Source organism: Lepus europaeus, chromosome 5, assembly GCF_033115175.1.
Source record: "Lepus europaeus isolate LE1 chromosome 5, mLepTim1.pri, whole genome shotgun sequence".
Taxonomy (NCBI): domain Eukaryota; kingdom Metazoa; phylum Chordata; class Mammalia; order Lagomorpha; family Leporidae; genus Lepus; species Lepus europaeus.
In genome coordinates, this window is record NC_084831.1 from 128,043,369 (window position 1) to 128,062,776 (window position 19,408).

Below are 19,408 nucleotides of genomic sequence, written 5' to 3' on the forward strand. Positions count from 1 at the left end.
CGGCGCCCCAACCGGGACTAGAACCCTGAATCTCCTACTAAACTCTGACACAAGTCAGAAGTAACTGTGTGTATATCCTCAGTACTTAGCATACTTCCTGACCTTTAGAAATTGCTCAACAAATATTTTAAAAATGAATCTGTTGAGCTACTTCCTTACGATATGACAAGAGTTTGGAAATATTAGTAACTGCTGTAAAGATATTACCATAAACACACCATTTGCCAATTCACAAAAGCCAGACCAGTTTTGCTACTTGAGCTTTTATTCCTGACAATTCTGCGCTCTATAATTACTGAAACACAGGAGTATTACCTTTTCAATATTAACAATACCTTACTTTACTCAGTGGCATGTAAAATTTCAGTTCAGAGAACTCTGAATGAATCTGTGAAAAAGTTAAAATTAGAGATCCAGATATCTGACTATGTTGTGGGACAACAGCATTGTGATTATTTTCTAGAAAAAAACATTCTGACCTAGACTCTATGAATATTGTCAAGGTTTTGGAATACTTGGTGAACATCTTTTCCAATTTATCATAGTCCTTTCAAATGGAAGTGAATTCTTTTCGCATGATGGGAGGGTGGGACAGACAAGCGGGAAGAGAAAACAACCTTGGTGCCAATCTTTGTACCAGGGTGAGAAGCGGGGTCACTGAGCCCGGCTGGGCTGGCGCGTGGGAAGAGAGTAGAGCAGGGGATATGGAGCAGTGAGACTGTGGCACAGTCTAGTGAATTGATCTTTACAATGATTTTAATAGAATTGTTTGGAGAATGATAAAGACTTGAGCATCAGATAAATTCATAGGTACCATGTAGTCAGTACTTGCCATGCCAGACACTGCCGTCACTGCTTTAAACAGACAATCTTATTTAATTTGAATAACAGTCATATGGGATGGTCACTATTATCCCTATTGTACGGATGAGGAAATTGAAGCTCAGAGGGGTGGAGCGATTTGCCTTAGGTTACACAGCAGGTCAGAAGTAGTGCTGACCTATCATCCCAGCCCCCTCTGACTTGATTCTATGGCCGCCAATCTTGAAAAAGAAATCAACTAACTTGTACAGCTAAACGCTTCCTACTTTAGGCTATCTAGTACCATGGATTCCCCGGGACACAATCCACCCAGTGTTGGTTCAAGGGTAGAAAGAGAGTGATAGCAGATTGCACCGGCTCAGCAGTGTCTGATCTGCAGAAGATGTGCGGACAACAGTGTTTCCAACAAGCAACACTAACATACTGTTCCCCAAGCAAGGGTTCATAAAGGAAGCTCTCCGAATTGTCGAAGAAAGAGGGTCCCTCTCTAGGGAAATCGTGACCCTGGAGGCGGAAGAGCGTGCAGGCATTTGGCCATCCCTCCCGCTGCCAGTCTCTGGCCTCTGGGCTCAGAGCGCGGGCTGGCGGAAGGTGGGTTTGTTTGGCTGTGACTCTCCTCCTTCAGTTTCCCTCCCTGGGTGTCAAGTTTCCTGAGCTCTAGGGCTGAGCCTGCCGCAGAACTCTAGGCTCCGGCAGGCTTCAGACCGAGCCCCTGGCTGTAATCGCTGTCTCCTTGGCCAAAGCTGGACGAGGCTTTGAAAAACAGCGCTGATTGGATGCGCACTGGGTGGAGGCCATTGCCGGATGAGCACCTCACCAATCCCCAGCTCCAAATGAAACTGACAGCTACACCCTTCTGGTCGGGGCCCAAACCGCTGCCTTATTAAGAGAGGCCCCGTTCCCCCCACCTCCCGCCCACACCCTTGCTGCCTGCCCCCTCTTCCTGCTGCGATCAGGAGGCAGCCATATGCCTCACAGCCTTCTTCCCGGCTGGTTCTCTCTACCCAGTGAGGCCCCAGAATTCACATCGTTCCTGGGCCTGGGTCCCTGTCCTTAGCGTCCAGCGTCCCTTCTCTGCAGATTTCCAGAGTACGGGGGGCCTAGGCAGAGCCCTCTCCTTGTGCCTTCTTGCCTCCTTTGGCTGAATTCCTCGTCATCATCTGGGTGGGGGTTGGGGGTGGGCAGAGCATCTTGGGTCTGATTAGGTTCTTATGGGGAGAGCTCAGTAGAGATGTGCAAGAACGTATTTATGCGCAACTCTGTTTATTTGTTTGATTGAAATTTATACAAGTCACAGATAAGAATCGTGGCTAGTCTGTGTGTGTCTTAGAAGAGATGGAATTGTGGGCAGGTTTTTAAACAGAACCAAGCCCTTCCCCCCACCCCCAGGAAGACACAGAGCAGCCCAAGTATTGGAGCCAAGAAGGTCTGTTGGGTAGGTCATAAAATCCAGCTCATGAGATCTCCTTGGCAAGGAAACATTGAACTGCGGAGTTTCACAAAGTCACTTGCTGAAAACTGAAGTGTCCCAAGAAGTTTAGAGCAGATGTAGGATTAGACAGACTTGGAGAAAGATGTTCCGGCAGGAGACTGAAACTGACAACTTTGCAGGCTAACCTGGACTGCTTCTTATTAGTGAAAAGGAGGTAAGGCTTTTTGTTTGTTTTTAGTGTTTATCTTTGCTGCCAAGGCGTTGTAATGTCGTGATTATTCAAGATGTATGTGCCGTAGCCCCGTCCTAAGGATAGTCATAATGTATTTACCATCAAATGAGACTAACTCCAGTTATTTAAATCACTCCAGTTGTAACAATAATAGCTAAGATTTAATGCCAAATGCTGTTCTGAGTATTAACTCATTTACTCCTCAGCCTGGAGCTCATGGCAAGTACTGTTACTTAGATCCCATTTTTTAGATGGGAAAACTAAGTCATTTGCTGAAAACCAGACTGCTAATGAAGGTCAGTGCTGCTGTCTAAAGGCAAACATTCTGGTTCCACTGAGCCGGAATGCTTGCTGGGGTTGTTGAAGGAGTGACTGTAGGATTGGATGGGCTGGAGTCATCCCTTTCTAACCCCCTAGGATTTATAGTTGATAACACTGACAGTAGCTGCCAATGGACAGATGACATAGTTGCTAACAGTAACAGTAGCTGACAATGAGAGAGAGCCACTGTGTGACTGAGGATAGAATCTGCTAAGTTGTTGGTCACTAATATTTACTTGTTTTGTTTATGTGAATTAGAGATGTCTTGGTAGGACACCTGGCTGATGAAACTCAGCACGGGGGCTGATCGAGGGGAAAACTGAGAAGGTGGCAAAGATGAGAAGGGACAGAGGTCAGCCCACTGGCCAAGCTGGATGGGTTACTGAGGCCAAGCAGAGCAGTTGAGGGATTCGGTTCTGAGATCTGTCCAGGGAGCTGCTGTGCTCAGCAGGCTGGATGAACCCCTTGTGCTAGCCGGGTTGAAGTTGGTCACATCATCAGGGGAGGCATGCTCTCTGCTCATTCCATGTACCTGATCCTGCTGCCACTCTAGGCTCGCCTGTTGCAGAGAATATATGTAATTTAACTTCCCTGCTCCTTTAATTTCACTTCCTGATGTGCCTTGGTGAATATTTTTCAAGAGAGTAGTGAGGAAGTGTTCCCATATGAAATCGGGTTGGGATGCAGCCGAATTGCTAAGGTTGGGTCATCCCCTGCCCGCTTCCGCCCAGCTCGTGCTGTGTGTGGATGCACGTGGCTCGAGCTGCTTCAGGGCCGGGGAGGGTCCTTTCAGGAATGTTTCCAATAGCAAAAGCTGTCCTGGGTTTTCAGAGGGAAAACAGGGGAGATCACTAGATTTCTCAAGGTTGAATTTACTCTCTTTGAATCCTAGAGTGAGGGTTTTAGGTTCTGGAATTCTTCTGGAGTTTTTTTGTTAAGAGAATATCCTCTGAGACCCCCATCTCTTTATTTAACCAGGATTGTTCACAATAGGAGGTTGCCACAGCAGGACACACAGGAGAAGGCTAGCAGAGCCTGCTAACTTACCTGGGGGTTCCATGACTCCTGGGAACCTGGGGGCAGGACAAGCAGGCTTTGAGAACTGACAAGAAACATTTACTCTCTCAATGCCTTCTCAGAACTGTTTGCTGAGTTGAATCAAAACATCTCATTCCCATTATGGTTTGTTTAAAAAAATTATTTTTTTTGAAAACCAGAGTTACAGAGAGAAAGAAGAAGAGGGAGGGGGAGAAGCAGGAGGAGAGTTATGGGGGAGGGGGAGAGGCGAGTCGAGGCGAGGCGAGGAGAGGAGAGGAGAAGGGAGGGATATCTTTCATCCTCTGATTCACTCCCCAGATAGCCGCAGTCTCCAGAACTGAGCCAAGCTGAAGCCAGGAACCTGGAATTCCATCCAAGTCTCCCAGATGGGTTGCAGGGGCCCAGATACTTGGGCCATCTTCTGCAGCTTTTCTCAGGTGCATTAGCAGGGAGCTGGATTGTAAGTGGAGCATCTTGGACTGAACCAGTGCTCCTATGGAATGCAGGCATCACAGGCAGAGGTTTAACCAGCTGCACAATGCTGGGTTTGGGGAGTGGGCATTATAATTCTAAACCTTGTCCTCGCAAGGCCAAAATGAGCTACTATTTGCCTTTATAGGATCTATGTTGATATCACTTGCATTTGTTTATATATTTCAGTTTTCCATTTCTGCATTATCTCTGGTCACAGCTCCTGCCCCCCGAACTCACATGGTTAAGAAAGAGCATTTGCCCTGTCTTGCACTGGAAGACCATAGTTTCCACAAAAAGCCAGCACCAGTAGATGTTCTGACTTTGATTGCTTGTTCTTATGAACATTGCTTTCGAAGAGCATGGAGTGTGACTGGAGAAGAGTTTGAGGCCATCTGTGCTTATGTGCTCTGTTTCCTACAAAGCTTCCAGCTGATGGTGGGGAACTGTTATTGCCTCTTTCTCTCATTTTTTTTTTTTTTGTTTGATCCAATCAAAACATGAGAAAATAAAAGCAAAATATAGAGTATTTTCAATGCATTCAACATTTTTTAAGTTCATGTTGACTTCATTTGTATAAGAATCACTCATTTCTATAAATGCCATCGATGTTTTGTCCAAGTGTTTTAGTTTCATCACTCACAGGTATAAAAATAAGAGCCAGTTGGGGCCAGCATTATGGCCAGTTAAGTCTTTACTTGTGATGCCAGTATTTCATATGGACACTGGTTCATGTCTCAGCTGTTCTACTTATGATCCAGCTCCCTGCTAATGTGTCTGGCAAGCAGTGGAAGTTGGCCCAAGTGCTTGTGTCCCTGAACCCATGTGGGAGACCTGGAAGAAGCTCCTGGTTCTTATTGCAGCCATCTGGGGAGTGAAACAGTGGATGGAGATCTCTCTCTCTCTCTCTCTCTCTCTCTCTCTCTCTCCTTCTCTCTCTGTAACTCTGACTTTCAAATAAATATATAAGTCTTAAAAAAAAAGCCATTGTTATATGGTAAAATTCTTAGCCATAAATGCCAAGATGTTTGGATTTGCAGATCAAGGAGTTATTTTTGCTAATTAGTTTCTATTCCCACTCATCCTATGATATCAGTTGGGATGTGGCTCAGTGAGTTAGGAGTGATAACCACACATGCCTCTTTGTAACCATAAGCATGTCCAACTCTGTTTTTGAACAATTGTCAACTTTAAATAAGCATGAATCATGTGAAGGGGGCATCTGGCACATTTGTAGTTACCATAACTCTGCCCTGAGCCTATTACTCACCAAATTTCTTGCATTTAGCATTGCAAGATCTAATAATTTATTTTCTGTTTTCAGCTTTAGCCCACCCTTCACTCAGTGTTCAGCAACAATATCTTGGCTACTGTTAGCAACACTGTCTTCTGTCACTTTTAATATGCTCCTTTTTAAAAAAGATTTATTTTTTTGAAAGAGAGAGAGAGAGAGAAAGAAAGAGAGAGAAAGAGAGAAAAAGAGATATCTTCCATCCGCTGGTTCACTCTCCAAATAGCTGCAATGCCTGGAGCTGGGCAGTTCCGAAGCCAGGATCCAGGAGCTCCCCTGGGTCTCCCACATGGGTGCAGGGGCCCAAGCACTTGGGCCATCTTCTGCTACTTTCCTAGGCACATTAGCAGGGAGCTGGATTGGAAGTGGAGCAGCTGGGATTTGAACTGGTGACCATATGGGATGCCCATACTGCAAGCAGTGGCTTTACCCTCTTTGCCATAGCACTAGCCCTGATTCATATTTTTTAATTAAAATGATTTTAATTTTGTTTGAAAGGCAGAGAGAGAGAGAGAGAGAGTAAGAAACAGAGATGGGCAGAGATCTTCCATCTGCTTCATTTCACTTCCCAAATGCCCACAACACCTGGGGCCTGGCCAGGTCAAAGCCGGGGACCAGAAACTCCGTTCAGGTCTCCCACATAGGCAGCAGGGGCTCAAGCACTGAGCCATCAACTGCTGCCCTCATGTGGCGCACATTAGCAGGAAGCTGAATTGGGAGCGAAGGAGCTGGGACTTGAATCAGGTAATCAGGTACTCTGATATGGGATGCAGGCACCCATCTTTGTGCCAAACACCTGCCTTAATTGTCAGAATTTTTATCACCTGATTTATCTTTGGATTCCTAGTATACATGCTGTATAGATAACTGACCACAATCAGTCTAATTATTCTTTTTAACTATTAAATGATATAAAGGAGGTTGGCTGTATTTTCTTGGAAGAACAATCCATTTTGCTGTCCAGAACTCACTTTTGGCTGAAATTCAATGTTGCTTTAAATAATTTAGCGACAGTGGAGCTCAGACTGATATCCCTGCTGTAGATGCGTAGAAGCATGCTCCTGGGATTGGGTCATTCTTTTACAAAACATGTTAAAATGCACGTCCTGGCCAGAATTCTAAATAGTGGTCATCATGATTCTATTATTGGGATTTAGGGCCAGGGTAAGTCATTGGAGGAGATAGTGTTGAGATGACTCTGTGAAGGGCCACTCAGAGTCATTAACCATTTCTTGGGCACTCAGGGAACAGGACATCATTCATGTCCTCAAATTGCTTATGGATACTGATAAGGACAGAAAAGGAAGCTTATGATTTGTAGTTAAATCAACGGTCCCCCTGCCCCCACCATATTCTGTGTTCCACATAAGCTACAGTGGAATGAAATAAGAGAAACACTGAGCAGTCTTGGTTTATGTTTCAATGGTATTCAAGACCCTGGTAAATAATTTAGGATCTGGGGAGAGGAACTGAAAAGAACAGAGATAATTTACCAATTATGTTTGTAGATGAAAACACATGAGCAGTTGGGATTTTTTAACTGACCACAGTAGGTCTAATTATTCTTTATAACCATTGAGTAGTATGCAATAGGTTGACCATATTTTCTTGGGAAAGTAATCAAATTTTTCCTCTGGCTGTCACTTTTGGCTGAAGTTCAAACTTGCTTTAAACATTTTAGGTACAGCAGAGCACAACCTGATATCCCAGTTTTGCCACAGAATCTGGGTCCCATAGCATATAGAGAAGGTAGGAAGTAACAATGACCCACTGGTATTTTCATGTATATGAGAAGACCTCAAAAATTTCATGGAATATATAGGAAAATTGCATGATACCTCATAAAAATGTAGCTTTTTAATGGTTTGGTTGAAACTAAAATGAAATTTAAAAGCATAGCATAAAATTTAAAAATATAAATGAAATTTTTAAAAGCTGGTGGAAATGGAATTGAAAGTTAAGTTTATTTTAGTACAAAAATTTCTGAAATCCATGCATAGCTTTTTTTTTTTAACTTTTATTTAATGAATATAAATTTCCAAAGTACAGCTTATGGATTACAATGGCTCCCCGCCCCGTAACTTCCCTCCCACCCGCAACCCTCCCCTTTTCCGCTCCCTCTCCCCTTCCATCCACATCAAGATTCATTTTCAATTCTCTTTATATACAGAAGATCAATTTAGCATATATTAAGTAAAGATTTCAACAGTTTGCACCCACACAGAAACACAAAGTGAAACATACTGTTTGAGTACTAGTTATAGCATTAAATCACAATGTATAGCACATTAAGGACAGAGATCCCACATGAGGAGCAAGCGCACTGTGACTCCTGTTGTTGACCCAACAAATTGGCACTCTAGTTTATGGCGCCAGTAACCACACTATCCCTGTACTGTGAACTTTTTGGAGACCCTTCATATGTGGTATAAGCAAGTGAGAGTGTGTCCATGTCAACCAACTGAATGACTTAACCATCAGCTATTTGTTGTATAAAGATTCAGATCTAGTTATCTGTATTTCTTTCTCTCTCTCCCTTTCAGCTCCACAGCAGCAACTGTCTTCAGTCAGTCTGGCATCAGGTTACCCTAGTTGTGTACTCTGAGGGGCAGGTCCATAGGTTGTTAAAATTGGAAGGGGGTTTCGAGGGCTTGCGGCCCAGGATCTTGCAGAGAGTAGCCTTCTCCCTAGAGTTTCCTGAGTGAGATGGTTTTCCAGCCTCTTTATACTTCAACACTTACGGCAATGGGAAGGTTATTCCTTCACAAAGAAGCATACCCCGGTTTTGGAAGACTCCAATTTTTTGGATGTTTCTCCTCATTTTTGGTTGAAATCTGCTTCTCTGTGATGTCCTTAGTTCTGACTTTGGATCTCTGTTGTATGATCTGAGTTCCTCTACTGCAGGGACACTGTCACATATTTGGAGACTGTCATGTACCGTCTTCTTTTTTGCACTTGGAACATTCATTGTAAGGTCTTGGTAGGGAGTCTCTATCACCACTGTCTCTTCCCACTGGGGTTGTATTAACCTGCTTATACTGTCTGGCCCTGGAGGAATAGCTTTTGTGACATAAAGTCCAATTAATCCTCTTTGAGAAAAGCCTCAATCTTCTTATTAGTCCCAGTTGTACAGTTCTGCCTTCTTCTCTTTGTCTACTTCATTGTATTTTTCTTGCCAACCTTCTCATCACATTGCACTATTGTACATCAACTGTTGAATCCCATTCTCATCTTTGCTCTTTGCAATTATTGTCATTCTCCTTTTCTTCCTGCATTACTTCTTCCATTCCCCTTAGAGAAAAAGCTTAACTTTTCTCATGAAGAAAAAGAGAAAGTCTTTAGACCCTTTGCTTTCTAGCTTACACTTACTATGTAAGCTGCTTATACTCACAGCCCTTGGAAGCAGTGAGTTTGGGAAAACCAGAAACAATGTCATGTCTTGTCGGAGGCCACCCGACAAACCACATGGAGACACGCAGCACTCAGTCAATTCATCACCACGTTTATTGCCTCATCGCGTTCCAAGCCAAAGTAGGGGGCCCGGCGATGAGGGACTGGAGGCAGTCTCCCTAAGGAAACCCTTCAGTCTCCAGCCACGAGCACCAAGAAACACAAGGATATATACCCCAGGCCCCATACAGATAACATTCATTGTGTACAATCATGCATAGCACAGGAACGAAACAAGTTTACAAGGTAGCAAAGATCAGGGTACAAGCTCTGCTGATAGAGCAAAGAACATCATATACCTTCATCAGAAGTCACATCCTGCCTGCAGGAATATGGGACGAAAAGTCTTGGAAACAGGATTAGATAAGGGACAGCCTCAGCCTGCTGCATCTCATGTCGGGCCAGGGCCACTGGCCCCGACAATGTCTTAGAGTTTTCAGTCTTGTTTTGTGGGGATATTGTCTACCTATATAGATTCATTTGTGTTACTCTGAGTCAGCATCCATTGGATGTCTGTCATTGCTAGAGTCTCTGAGTATGTGGTCTATTGCTGTGGACTTGGGAGCAGCTGGCTTCTCCATGCAGTTTGGATAGTACCTCCTCACTATTTCAGTTCTTCTCTACTGTATGACTTAGTCACATAACATTTGGTCCTGCACATTGTCCAGAAAGGAACACAATGTCAGAGAGGGAGAGTGTGTCTTTCCAAGTCCTCCTCTTTGTTTGACAGATTAAAAATCAGAATCTCAGGGAGAATATTTGGCTCCTCTGCATTTACACCATTAATTGAGAAGCTGGTCAGATACTGCTTCCACTAAACCCCTCAGTTAGCTGACACCTTTGGCTTTTGTGGAGAAAGACTTAAACTATGGCATTTCTGATCTTCCATCTGCGTGTGTGTGTGTGTGCGCATTTTTCCCCTTCTTCCTCACCTAGGTCATGGTCTGGTGATATGTAATAAGTTCTCAATAAATGCTGGTTAACAACTACTTAAGGCAATTATTTTTTCTTTTGAAAGTTGGGAAGATATTTGAGGGAAAAATGTTGGACTGAATAATGAGGCATAAAGTATAATTAGGGACATCATAAGTGGGGAGATAGTGTCTGTACAGTTTGTTCAGAAATCTACAAATCACTGTATAAGGAGCCTTGGTGCCTACAAAGGATATATATCCTAACTCCTGATCTCAGAGAGTTTCTAATGAAATAAGTACAGTTGGCACTGTATAAATGAGATAAAAAGAGAGATAAGACAGAACCATATGGAAAAAATTAACTTCCAGTCCAACTGAACGTAATCATCATCAATGAAGAGTTCAGAGAAGGGAAGATTTTAGAGTCCCTGCTGTGATGTTGTGGTTCTCACTGGGAGAGGGGGAAAGGAGCCCAGATGGAAAATAAGAAGCAGGTGCACCCCAGAACAGTATTGTCCATGCAGGACCAGTCGTGTGCAGCACGCAGGCTGCAAACCTATAATCAGCTTAGTTCCCAAGACAGAAATGAGTAAGAATGCAAAAAAGCAAACAAAAATTCATTGAGCACCTACTATACAACCTACTATGCAACTATTTTCTGGTTGCCTGTTCTGTGGCAGGCACTGTGATAGGGGGTAGGGATTCAGTGGTGATGAAGAGAGGTCCTGGACCTACATTTGGGGAGTGTCAAGTCAAAGTTCAGGCCTGGCAGTATGCCAGGAGCCTCACAAAGCTGACTCAGTGACATGGTGCCAGACTCTTCTTTTATGCATGTATTCCAGATTCTGTTTTTTCATAGCGAATGATTCTGCAGTAGCTTCCTCCTTCCACTCAACCCAAGCCTTTTCCCAAGTCTCTCTGTCTTTCCTAAGCCTGGCTTTAACTCTGTGAGCATGCCAGGATCTCCATGGGATTCGTGGCATGCTGTGTTGCCCTCTGCGCATGCTTATAGTCAGTGCTGAGCAGGATCCTGGAAGAAAGAGCTCAATTCTTCATTTGGTTTTAGATGTTCAAGTTTCCTTAAACTAACTTGACTGGGTATTGAGAAGGCTTATCCTGCAAAGAACCTAAAGCTTAGGGAAGAGTTGCCAGGTATCTGTGCTGATAAACCAAAGTTATTAGCGAATCACCAATTAATTTCCAATTCTGGAGGAGGTGCCACCCGTTGTGGGGTCAGGGCATGGGGCAGGCATAGTGCTGAAAGAGCATCTTCCTGCTCCTAACCCTACCCATCCTAGATAAATGCCTGTTGTATTTCCTCATCACAGAGGATGCTCTAGAGCAGTAGGATCAAAAAGCCGGAGAGTGACAAGGAGAGAAACAGCCATGTTTGCAGCATGGGCATATACGTGTGAGCCTTAGCCGTTGCTTGTGTTGGGGGTCATGCCCTTGACCCTGAATTGACACAGACCAGCATCAAATAACACAGTCTTAGTCCATTTGGGCTACTTTAACAAAATACCATAAACTGCATGGTGTATGAACAACAAAAATTTGTTTCTTATGTTTCTAGAGATTGGAAAGTGTAAGACCAGGGTGCCAGCAGATTTGGTGCCTGGTGCTTCTTACTGTTTTATAGGTGGTGTCTTCCCTCCACATTCTGACCCAGTGGGAGGGGCAAGGGACCTCTGGAGTCCCTCTGGAGTCTCTTTCACAAGGGGACTAAGAGAGAGCTCCACTCTCATGGTCTGTGACTTCTCAGAGGCCCCCTACCTAACACCATCCCAACAGAGGCTAGGGTTTCAACGTACGGATTTTATGGGAACGTGAACGTTTGGTCTACAGCACTCTGCTAGGTCTCTGAACCGTCATGGACCATTTTACAGCACACAGCTGACGGAGGGTTCTTTGTGGTGAGCTGGATGGTCTAGTTCTTGCTTCAGGGAGTTCTCAACGTAGGATTTGCCTTTGGCTTTTGGGGAAGCACTGAGAGAGAAAGTAGCCGGCACCAGTGCCTCCCACGTGCTCGCCTGCTCCTCCTCTTCTGCTGAATACTTGTTATTCTGCTTTGCCGACGCCTCCCAGGACCCAGAGGGAGATTTCTGTCTTGTGTCTGTGCAGACCTTTGGCTGGACTCTTCTGGTCCTCCCAGAGGTGAGAGGCCGCGGTTCCTTCAGCCTCAGGCTTGGCACCAGCTCCTCTCTGGTGGATCCAGGACCCAGATGTCCATTCTGACGCCAGCCAGGGCTTCTCTGTCCCAGGGTGACCCTGTGGGCTCGCCTGCTGACTGGCTCTTAGGAGCCCCTGCCATTGGTCATTTTCATTTCCAGTGGGTTCCTGAAAGGGACTGTGTGGCCTTCTCTCGCCATCTCTGCTCTCGCCTGGGTCTGGCTGTGCTTCTCCTCTGTGGTCTGGATGCAGAACAACGGTGAACCCAGGCTGCCCCTGGTTTTGTTTTGTGATGTTGAAAGCAGCCAAGACTCTCGTTACTGTAATACAGTATATGCCTGGCCTGGAGGTGGGAGCTCCGCCCGCCATGATCAGCCAGGGCCAGCACTGGGAACCATGGCTATGGAGTTCAGAGGCCCAGGGCCTTGTTTAGAGGGAGAGAGAGCTGAGCCCATTCAGGGGCTACAATGGCTGTTTAGGCAGAGCTGGGACTGGCACTCAGGCCCAGGGGCAGATGTCCTGTCTGCTGGTGAACTGCCACTTCTGCTCTCCTCTCTTGTTCAAGATCCTTCTGAGGCTCTGAACCAAATGAGGAAAAGTCGTGGAAGACCTAGCTGTCCCCACTGTACAATTAGTGCTCCATAGCTAGTTCTCATTAATCTCGTAAGCCCTGAGAGATGCCAAACATCTGTGCCCACCATATGCTTATAGTCTTATTGAGGAGCCAAGGTTTTTACACGCATACACCAGCACCATTAGCAAGCCACGTGAGTCATTGTGTGGTTACCTGCTGAGTCACAGGACATAGATGCAACAGGTCAGGCAAGAGAGGAGACAGAGTATGATGACCTGGAAGAAATGCTTTGGAGGAAGCAGGGGCCTAAGAGAAAAAAATCGGCCAACCCCATCTTCTCCAATCTCTGCAGTGAGAATAACGGGCCAGCAGCCATTCGTGGCACTGCCAACCCCTGTGGCCATCCAGTCACTATGTGCCCTGCCTACAGCAGACCATGACCAGTCTCTACCTCCAGGAGCTCGCAGCCTCATCTGGGAGGTGGACCTGGATACAGACATAACCACAAACAATCCTAGCATTGACATACATTTAAGGCCCCAAAGCAATAGTCTGAGCCCCCACATAGAATGGGATGCCGCAGAAAAGAGCTCAGAAGAAGAGTTAGAAGGAAACATGGATTAACCTGCTGAAAACGGGTGAATCCAAAGCTGTGAGCTCTCGTCCAAGGGAGCTGGTCAGTGTGAGTCTGTGCAGGAGAGGTGGAGCTGATAGGAGATCCAGCCAGGACAATAGCATTCAGAGACTGAGTCTGAGAGGCCTCTGCGGCCAGCACGGGCAGGCCCTTGGTCTCACGCTCAGCCCTTGGCGATGTGGCATCTGTGCACTAGGCTAGGAAGTGGGGAGGAATGGGCCTGGCAGGCTGGAGAGAGGGGGGCCCTTTACCCATGAAGGCTAAGCGCCAGGCACTGTTGACTCAGAGGAAGCTCTCTGATTGGAGATGGAGGCTGCAGATGCTCAACCACCTTACACAAAGTGACGTTTTCAGCCTTGCTTGGTTCAGAGGCTGCCAATTGAAGTAACAGCAGAGGGAATGCTTGCCAGCAGCTTGAAGGGAGCACGAAATGGAAAGAGTTAGAGGCTGAATTTCCCGTGGTCAGTGATGTTCCTATTTTGGCCAGGCCTGCAGAAGCTTACAGGTGTGAAGGAGGAACTTGTTTGCAAGAAGGAGTAGGGATCAGGAAAGGAATCCCCAACACCTGATCCTAACTCAGCTGCTCGGTGAGGCTGTCAGGACTCTGGGATTCGGGCAGGACTCCTTGGCCGTAGCCCTCCAAGGAGCAGGGCTAGTGAGTCTTCAGTGCTCATGTCTGTGTCCTCAGGACAATAGGCACATGACACATCCTCTTTGACTTTGCCCTGCTCTACCTAGAGTCTGGGGGAAATGGGCATATTGAATGTAGAATCTCTGCTCTGTGTTCTTATACTGCTTGATTGTGCTAAGACTTTTGAGCCTTAGAAGGCTTCCTGGGTCCTTGAGAAGGTCTACAGGTGTCATAGCTAAGAGGAATGGAGAATAAGCTGGTTAGTTCTTTTATTTATTTATTTATTTATTTATTTATTTATTTATTTATTTATTTCGACAGGCAGAGTTAGACAGTGAGAGAGAGAGAGACAGAGAGAAAGGTCTTCCTTCTGTTGGTTCACCCCCCAAATGGCCTCTACGGCCAGCATGCTACGCCGATCCGAAGCCAGGAGCCAGGCGCTTCCTCCTGGTCTCCCATGCGGGTGCAGGGCCCAAGGACCTGGGCATCCTCCATTGCACTCCCGGGCCACAGCAGAGAGCTAGACTGGAAGAGGAGCAACCGGGACTAGAACCCAGCGCCCATATGGGATGCCGGCGCCACAGGCAGAAGATTAACCAAGTGAGCCACGGCGCCGGCCCCAGCTGGTTAGTTCAGAATTCAACACTCTCCCCTCTCCCTCTCCCTCTCCTCCTCTCCCTCTCCTCCTCCCCCTCTTCTCCTCTCCCTCTCCTCTTCTCCCTCTCCCTCTCCTCCTCCCCCTCTCCTCCTCTCCCTCTCCCCTCTCCCTCTCCCTCTCCTCCTCTCCCTCTCCTCCTCCCCCTCTTCTCCTCTCCCTCTCCTCTTCTCCCTCTCCCTCTCCTCCTCCCCCTCTCCTCCTCTCCCTCTCCCCTCTCCCTCTCCCTCTCCTCCTCTCCCTCTCCTCCTCCCCCTCTTCTCCTCTCCCTCTCCTCTTCTCCCTCTCCCTCTCCTCCTCTCCCCCTTTCCCTCTCCTCCTCTCTCTCTCTTCCTCTCCCTCTCCTCCTCCCCCTCTCCTCCTCTCCCTCTCCCCTCTCCCTCTCCCTCTCCTCCTCCCCCTCTCCTCCTCTCCCTCTCCCCTCTCCCTCTCCCTCTCCTCCTCCCCCTCTCCTCTTCTTCCTCTCCCTCTCCCTCTCTCTCTCCTCCTCTCCCTCTCCTCTCCTCTTCTCCCTCTCCTCTGCTCCTCTCCCTCTCCCTCTTCTCCTCTCCCTCTCCTCTCCTCCTCTCCCTCTCCTCCTCTCCCTCTCCTCCTCTCCCTCTCCCTCTCCTCTCTCCCTCTCCTCTGCTCCTCTCCCTCTCCCTCTTCTCCTCTCCCTCTCCTCTCCTCCTCTCCCTCTCCCTTTCCTCTCCTCCTCTCCCTCTCCTCCTCTCCCTCTCCCTCTTTCCCTCTCCCTCTCCCCCTCTCCCTCTCCCTCTTTCCCTCTCCCTCTCCCCCTCTCCCTCTTTACCTCTTCCCCTCCCCCTCCCCCTCTCCCCCTCTCTCTCTCCCTCTCCCTCTCCCTCCCTCCCTCTCACCTTCTTGAGCCTTTTACCTCTTTTATTGGCCAGGATGTTGAAACTTTGCAACTTCCACAATTTGTTCTTTTTATAGTTTCACTTCATGATGGCTCTTAAAGTCCTCTATTGATCCCGGCTCATGTATATAGCTCTGGCTCTGTTGTGTCATCTTTGCAGCGTGGCCTGGCATCAACTTGCTCCACCACTGTCTTCTTTGTTATTCTACGTGTTTACATATGCCAGGCACGTAAATCTCCTCCTGACAAGGACAAACACTCACACTATTTTCGTTGTATTGCTCCCAGGTGACTCAACCTGTTCTGGGCTCACAACAGAGGCCCAATATATAATTACCACCTTGATTTATGATCTTTATTTCTTTCCTATGCACCATTCCATTAATAATACCACTATTAACACAGGTTGAGTCTCCCTAATCCTAAAATCCCAAATCCAAAATGCTCCAAATAAGACATTTTTGAAGGGCCAGCGTAATGCCACAAGTGGAAAATTCCACACCACAAAACTGTTTTACGTACAAAATTATTAAAAACATTGTATAAAATCATGCTGACGCTATGTATACCAGGTATATGTATAACATGAATGAATCTCAAGCTTAGACTTGGGTCCCATCTCCAAGATGTCTCATTGTGTACATATAAATATCCCCAACTAGGAAAAAATCCCCAAATCCCAGACACTTCCGGTCTCAAGCATCTCCGATAAGGATTACTCAACCTGTAATCAGATGCGAATAAATACCATCTAACAGGAACTACGCCACAGATCCTTTGTATACAACATCTCATTTAATTTTAACAGTGGCACTGTGTTCTACTTTAAAACACTTTCTAGATCTACAGGAAAGTGTTGCTGACCTCAGAGACTGTGGCATTTGGTTGTTTTGGAAGTGCCTGACCTCTAACTTTTCCGAAGTGATGGCTACAGAATACGGTTGTGAAGGCTTAAGGGCTGAAGAGTTGCCTCCTTCAGCCAATAGTTTCAGAGAAGATGGGAGCTCTGTTATCTCTTGGTAGCAGAAGCACCTGGGCTTGCCCTGATACCTGGGTCCTGACTACCTTACAGGAAGGACACTTAGATTAATGGTCTGACAGAAGACAGACCCTGGCTGGTGCCTGGGGGATTTGGGTTCCAGGAGGGTCAGGAAGCAGGCTTCCTTGGCTTCACATATATACTCTCTTCTGGGTTCAAGAGTGTTTCCCATGGCAGGGTGAGATTTTATTTCGTCATCTTGGGGATGCTTCGAGTCCATGTTGCAGCCCCAGGATTCATGTATCCTTAGGAAGCAGCCTGGCCATAGACCCCGAGAGCAGGGCGGTTCTGATGGAGAAGGCACAGCCCAAACAAGCTCTTGGCCCCTGTGGCTTTGGGCGGCTGGATTGGAAGATGGTAGGGGTGTGTGCACTCTCATACGCCCAGAGAACAGCCCTGGATCAGGCAGCGAGATCACATTGCTGTCCCCACAAGTGTGGCCACCGCCCAGTTCTCTTCTGTCCTGGATTGACTTTTGCTGGGTTGGTTCACGGTTAAGCACAGGAGCCTTTCATGACTGCCAAAACCCAGACCATTTTCCCCAGAGGCAGCACCACTCATAGGATGCACCCAGCAAAGCTTAGTTTGCTGGTCCAAGGCAAGGAGTCTGTATTGTTGTTCTTGCTTAGTTTCTTACCATTGAAATAATCCCTCAGACAACCTACAGGTTACCTTTGAGCAGATATTGAGTGATATGAAAATTAACTTATGGCAGTGAAAGGCATTTTTTTTTGGCCTGTAGCTGGCAAACTTACTGAGGAGACAATGCCTACACAGTAAAAGTACACAGAAATACAAATAAGAAGTAACATTTATGAGCCAGGCATTTGTGTGCATGTATCTTCACAGCCTTACTAAAGGGTAGGTGGCTAAGTTCAGATGTGTGCTCTAGTGCCCGCAGTGGGTACGAGGTGGAGATAGGACTTAGGCCCAGCAAGTGTGGCTTCAGACCATGTGAATCAGAAGGAGCAGCTGGGGAGGTAGGAAGCAGGGCTTCAGTGTACCCCTGAGCCCCCAAATGTAGGGCATCTTATGCTTACTTATACCTTGCAGGTGAGTTTGTCTTCAGACTCACTTCTGAGGTTAAGGAAAGAGAGGTATCCCTTGCTTGCCATTTTTTCCATTGTCCTGTTTACCAGTTGGCCTAAATTCTCGTTCTTGGTTCTGAAGCAGTGGATAGATTTGTGTTGAGTAAAAGCCAGGCAATGTTCAAAAGCCAAGTCATAGGTTTTTTTATTCAAAAAACGTGTTCCAGCTATATATGTATTTGCCATACAATAAGTCATCTCAAGACTTAGTGACTTGAAATAACAACAGTCCCTATAATTACAATCTTTCATGCTTCCAAGGTCACTTAGCTTGGCTTAGCTGTTGAGGGACTCCCATGCAGTTGTAGGAGTCACCTTGGAGGTGTCCTCACTCACAAGTATGAAAGTTGAGTTTGCTATCTTCAGGGACCTCAGCTTGGACTACTGGCCAGAACAGATCACAGGACTTCTCCGTGTGGTGGCCTGGGCTCCTTCAAGTATGGTGGCTGTGTTTCCAGGGCAACTATCCAAAAGAGAGCGAGTCAGGCAAAAGTGTGCACTGCCTTCTAGGACCTAGCCTCTGAAGTTTCATAGACGTCATTTTCACTGCATTCATTTTGCTACAGGTGGAGTCTGTGAAACCTACAGTCAAGTAGAGGGAATGAGATGCTAGTTCTCGCTGGGAGAGTGTACAAAACTTGGGGACACCTTTGAAAACCACCATTCAGATTTTCCAGGTAGCTTTACTCTGGTTTAAAGAAAACCAGTTAGCTGAGATAGGCAACTCCTAAAGCAATGCACGTGGTTCTGAATGTTTGGGCCAGGGGCAGCAGTGTGAAAAGAGAGTGAGTGTAGACTAGATGACCAGAGCCCTGGGCCTGCCTCTGACCAGCTAATGCATCCAGGGAGGTCCCTCTGCTTTCTTCCCACTAGAAAGGGTTGGGAAGAATGAGCTCTCAGGTCCCCTCAAGCTTTCACTCCTGTGGCTCGATGATGTCGAAGACTAGCATGTTCCTTTGGTCACCTCCCACACTCTATGACTACAGCCCTTCTTGCTGACCTCCTGGGGCCCACAATGTGGATGGAGCCCTCTGCTCACCAGCACAAGCTGCAGGGGACGGAAGAGCCTGGGGTACAAGGAGGAAAAAGAGAGGCAAGTAGGAAAGCTGTCCATGTGCAGAATACTTTGCAGCTCTTGGTAAGTCAGAGGTGGGGGTGAAAGGTCCAAATGAAGATCCAGGGATTGCTTGAGCTTAACAAGGTGGTTTGCCCTGCCCAGGGTCTTAGCAGGCCATGGGATGCTCCTAGCACACCCTGTGTTGGGAAATTGCTCTGCCTTCTCTTTGTCTTTACTCTGTCTTCTTCCCAGTAATGACATGAAGACATCAGATGTGACGTTCCTAGTGTGTATAATATAGAAAGGAAAATCAGTGAATGATGTTACACAGGCAATGTCCTGGGACTCCATTTTGCCTTTGGGAGGGGGATGACTTCTGTGACATTGACTTTCCTCAGCATCCCATCCCTTTCCTAGAAGGAGAGGGGGAGGATGGGACAGCTATCAGCTCTTTCTTTGCTTCATCTCTTTTCCAAATTCTAGTTGCCTCCATTTTATAGATGAAAAGACTGAGGTAGAGGGCAGCAAAATGCTCTTCTAATAAAGGCAGAGGCAGGGCTTGTGACTGTATCACACCCTAATCCGTGTGGGTCACTCCACGCCATCTGGGGTACAGCCTACGTGCTCCAACACTTAATGGCGTGGGCCATTCTGGGCCTTTGGCTCAGCACCGTCTGGCTGTATTTTGTGAAACGCAAGGATAGGACGTTCAGAGGAAAGTTGGGAATGAGGGA

The 19,408-nt window shown here is 46.7% G+C and overlaps 1 protein-coding gene across 5 annotated transcripts in view; it reads left to right on the forward strand.

Moving 5' to 3' along the window:
- DDR2 (discoidin domain receptor tyrosine kinase 2) overlaps positions 1–19,408 on the forward strand; it is a 164,432-nt gene that overhangs the window by 67,898 nt on the left and 77,126 nt on the right. Inside the window, exon 1 of one of the 5 annotated variants that reach the window (XM_062192644.1) lies at positions 1,792–2,468. The exons of the other annotated variants lie outside the window; for them this stretch is intronic. The gene's annotated coding sequence lies outside the window, so the exon portion shown is untranslated. Of the gene's footprint in view, positions 1–1,791; positions 2,469–19,408 lie in introns of those variants that run through there. 5 annotated transcript variants of the gene reach the window in all.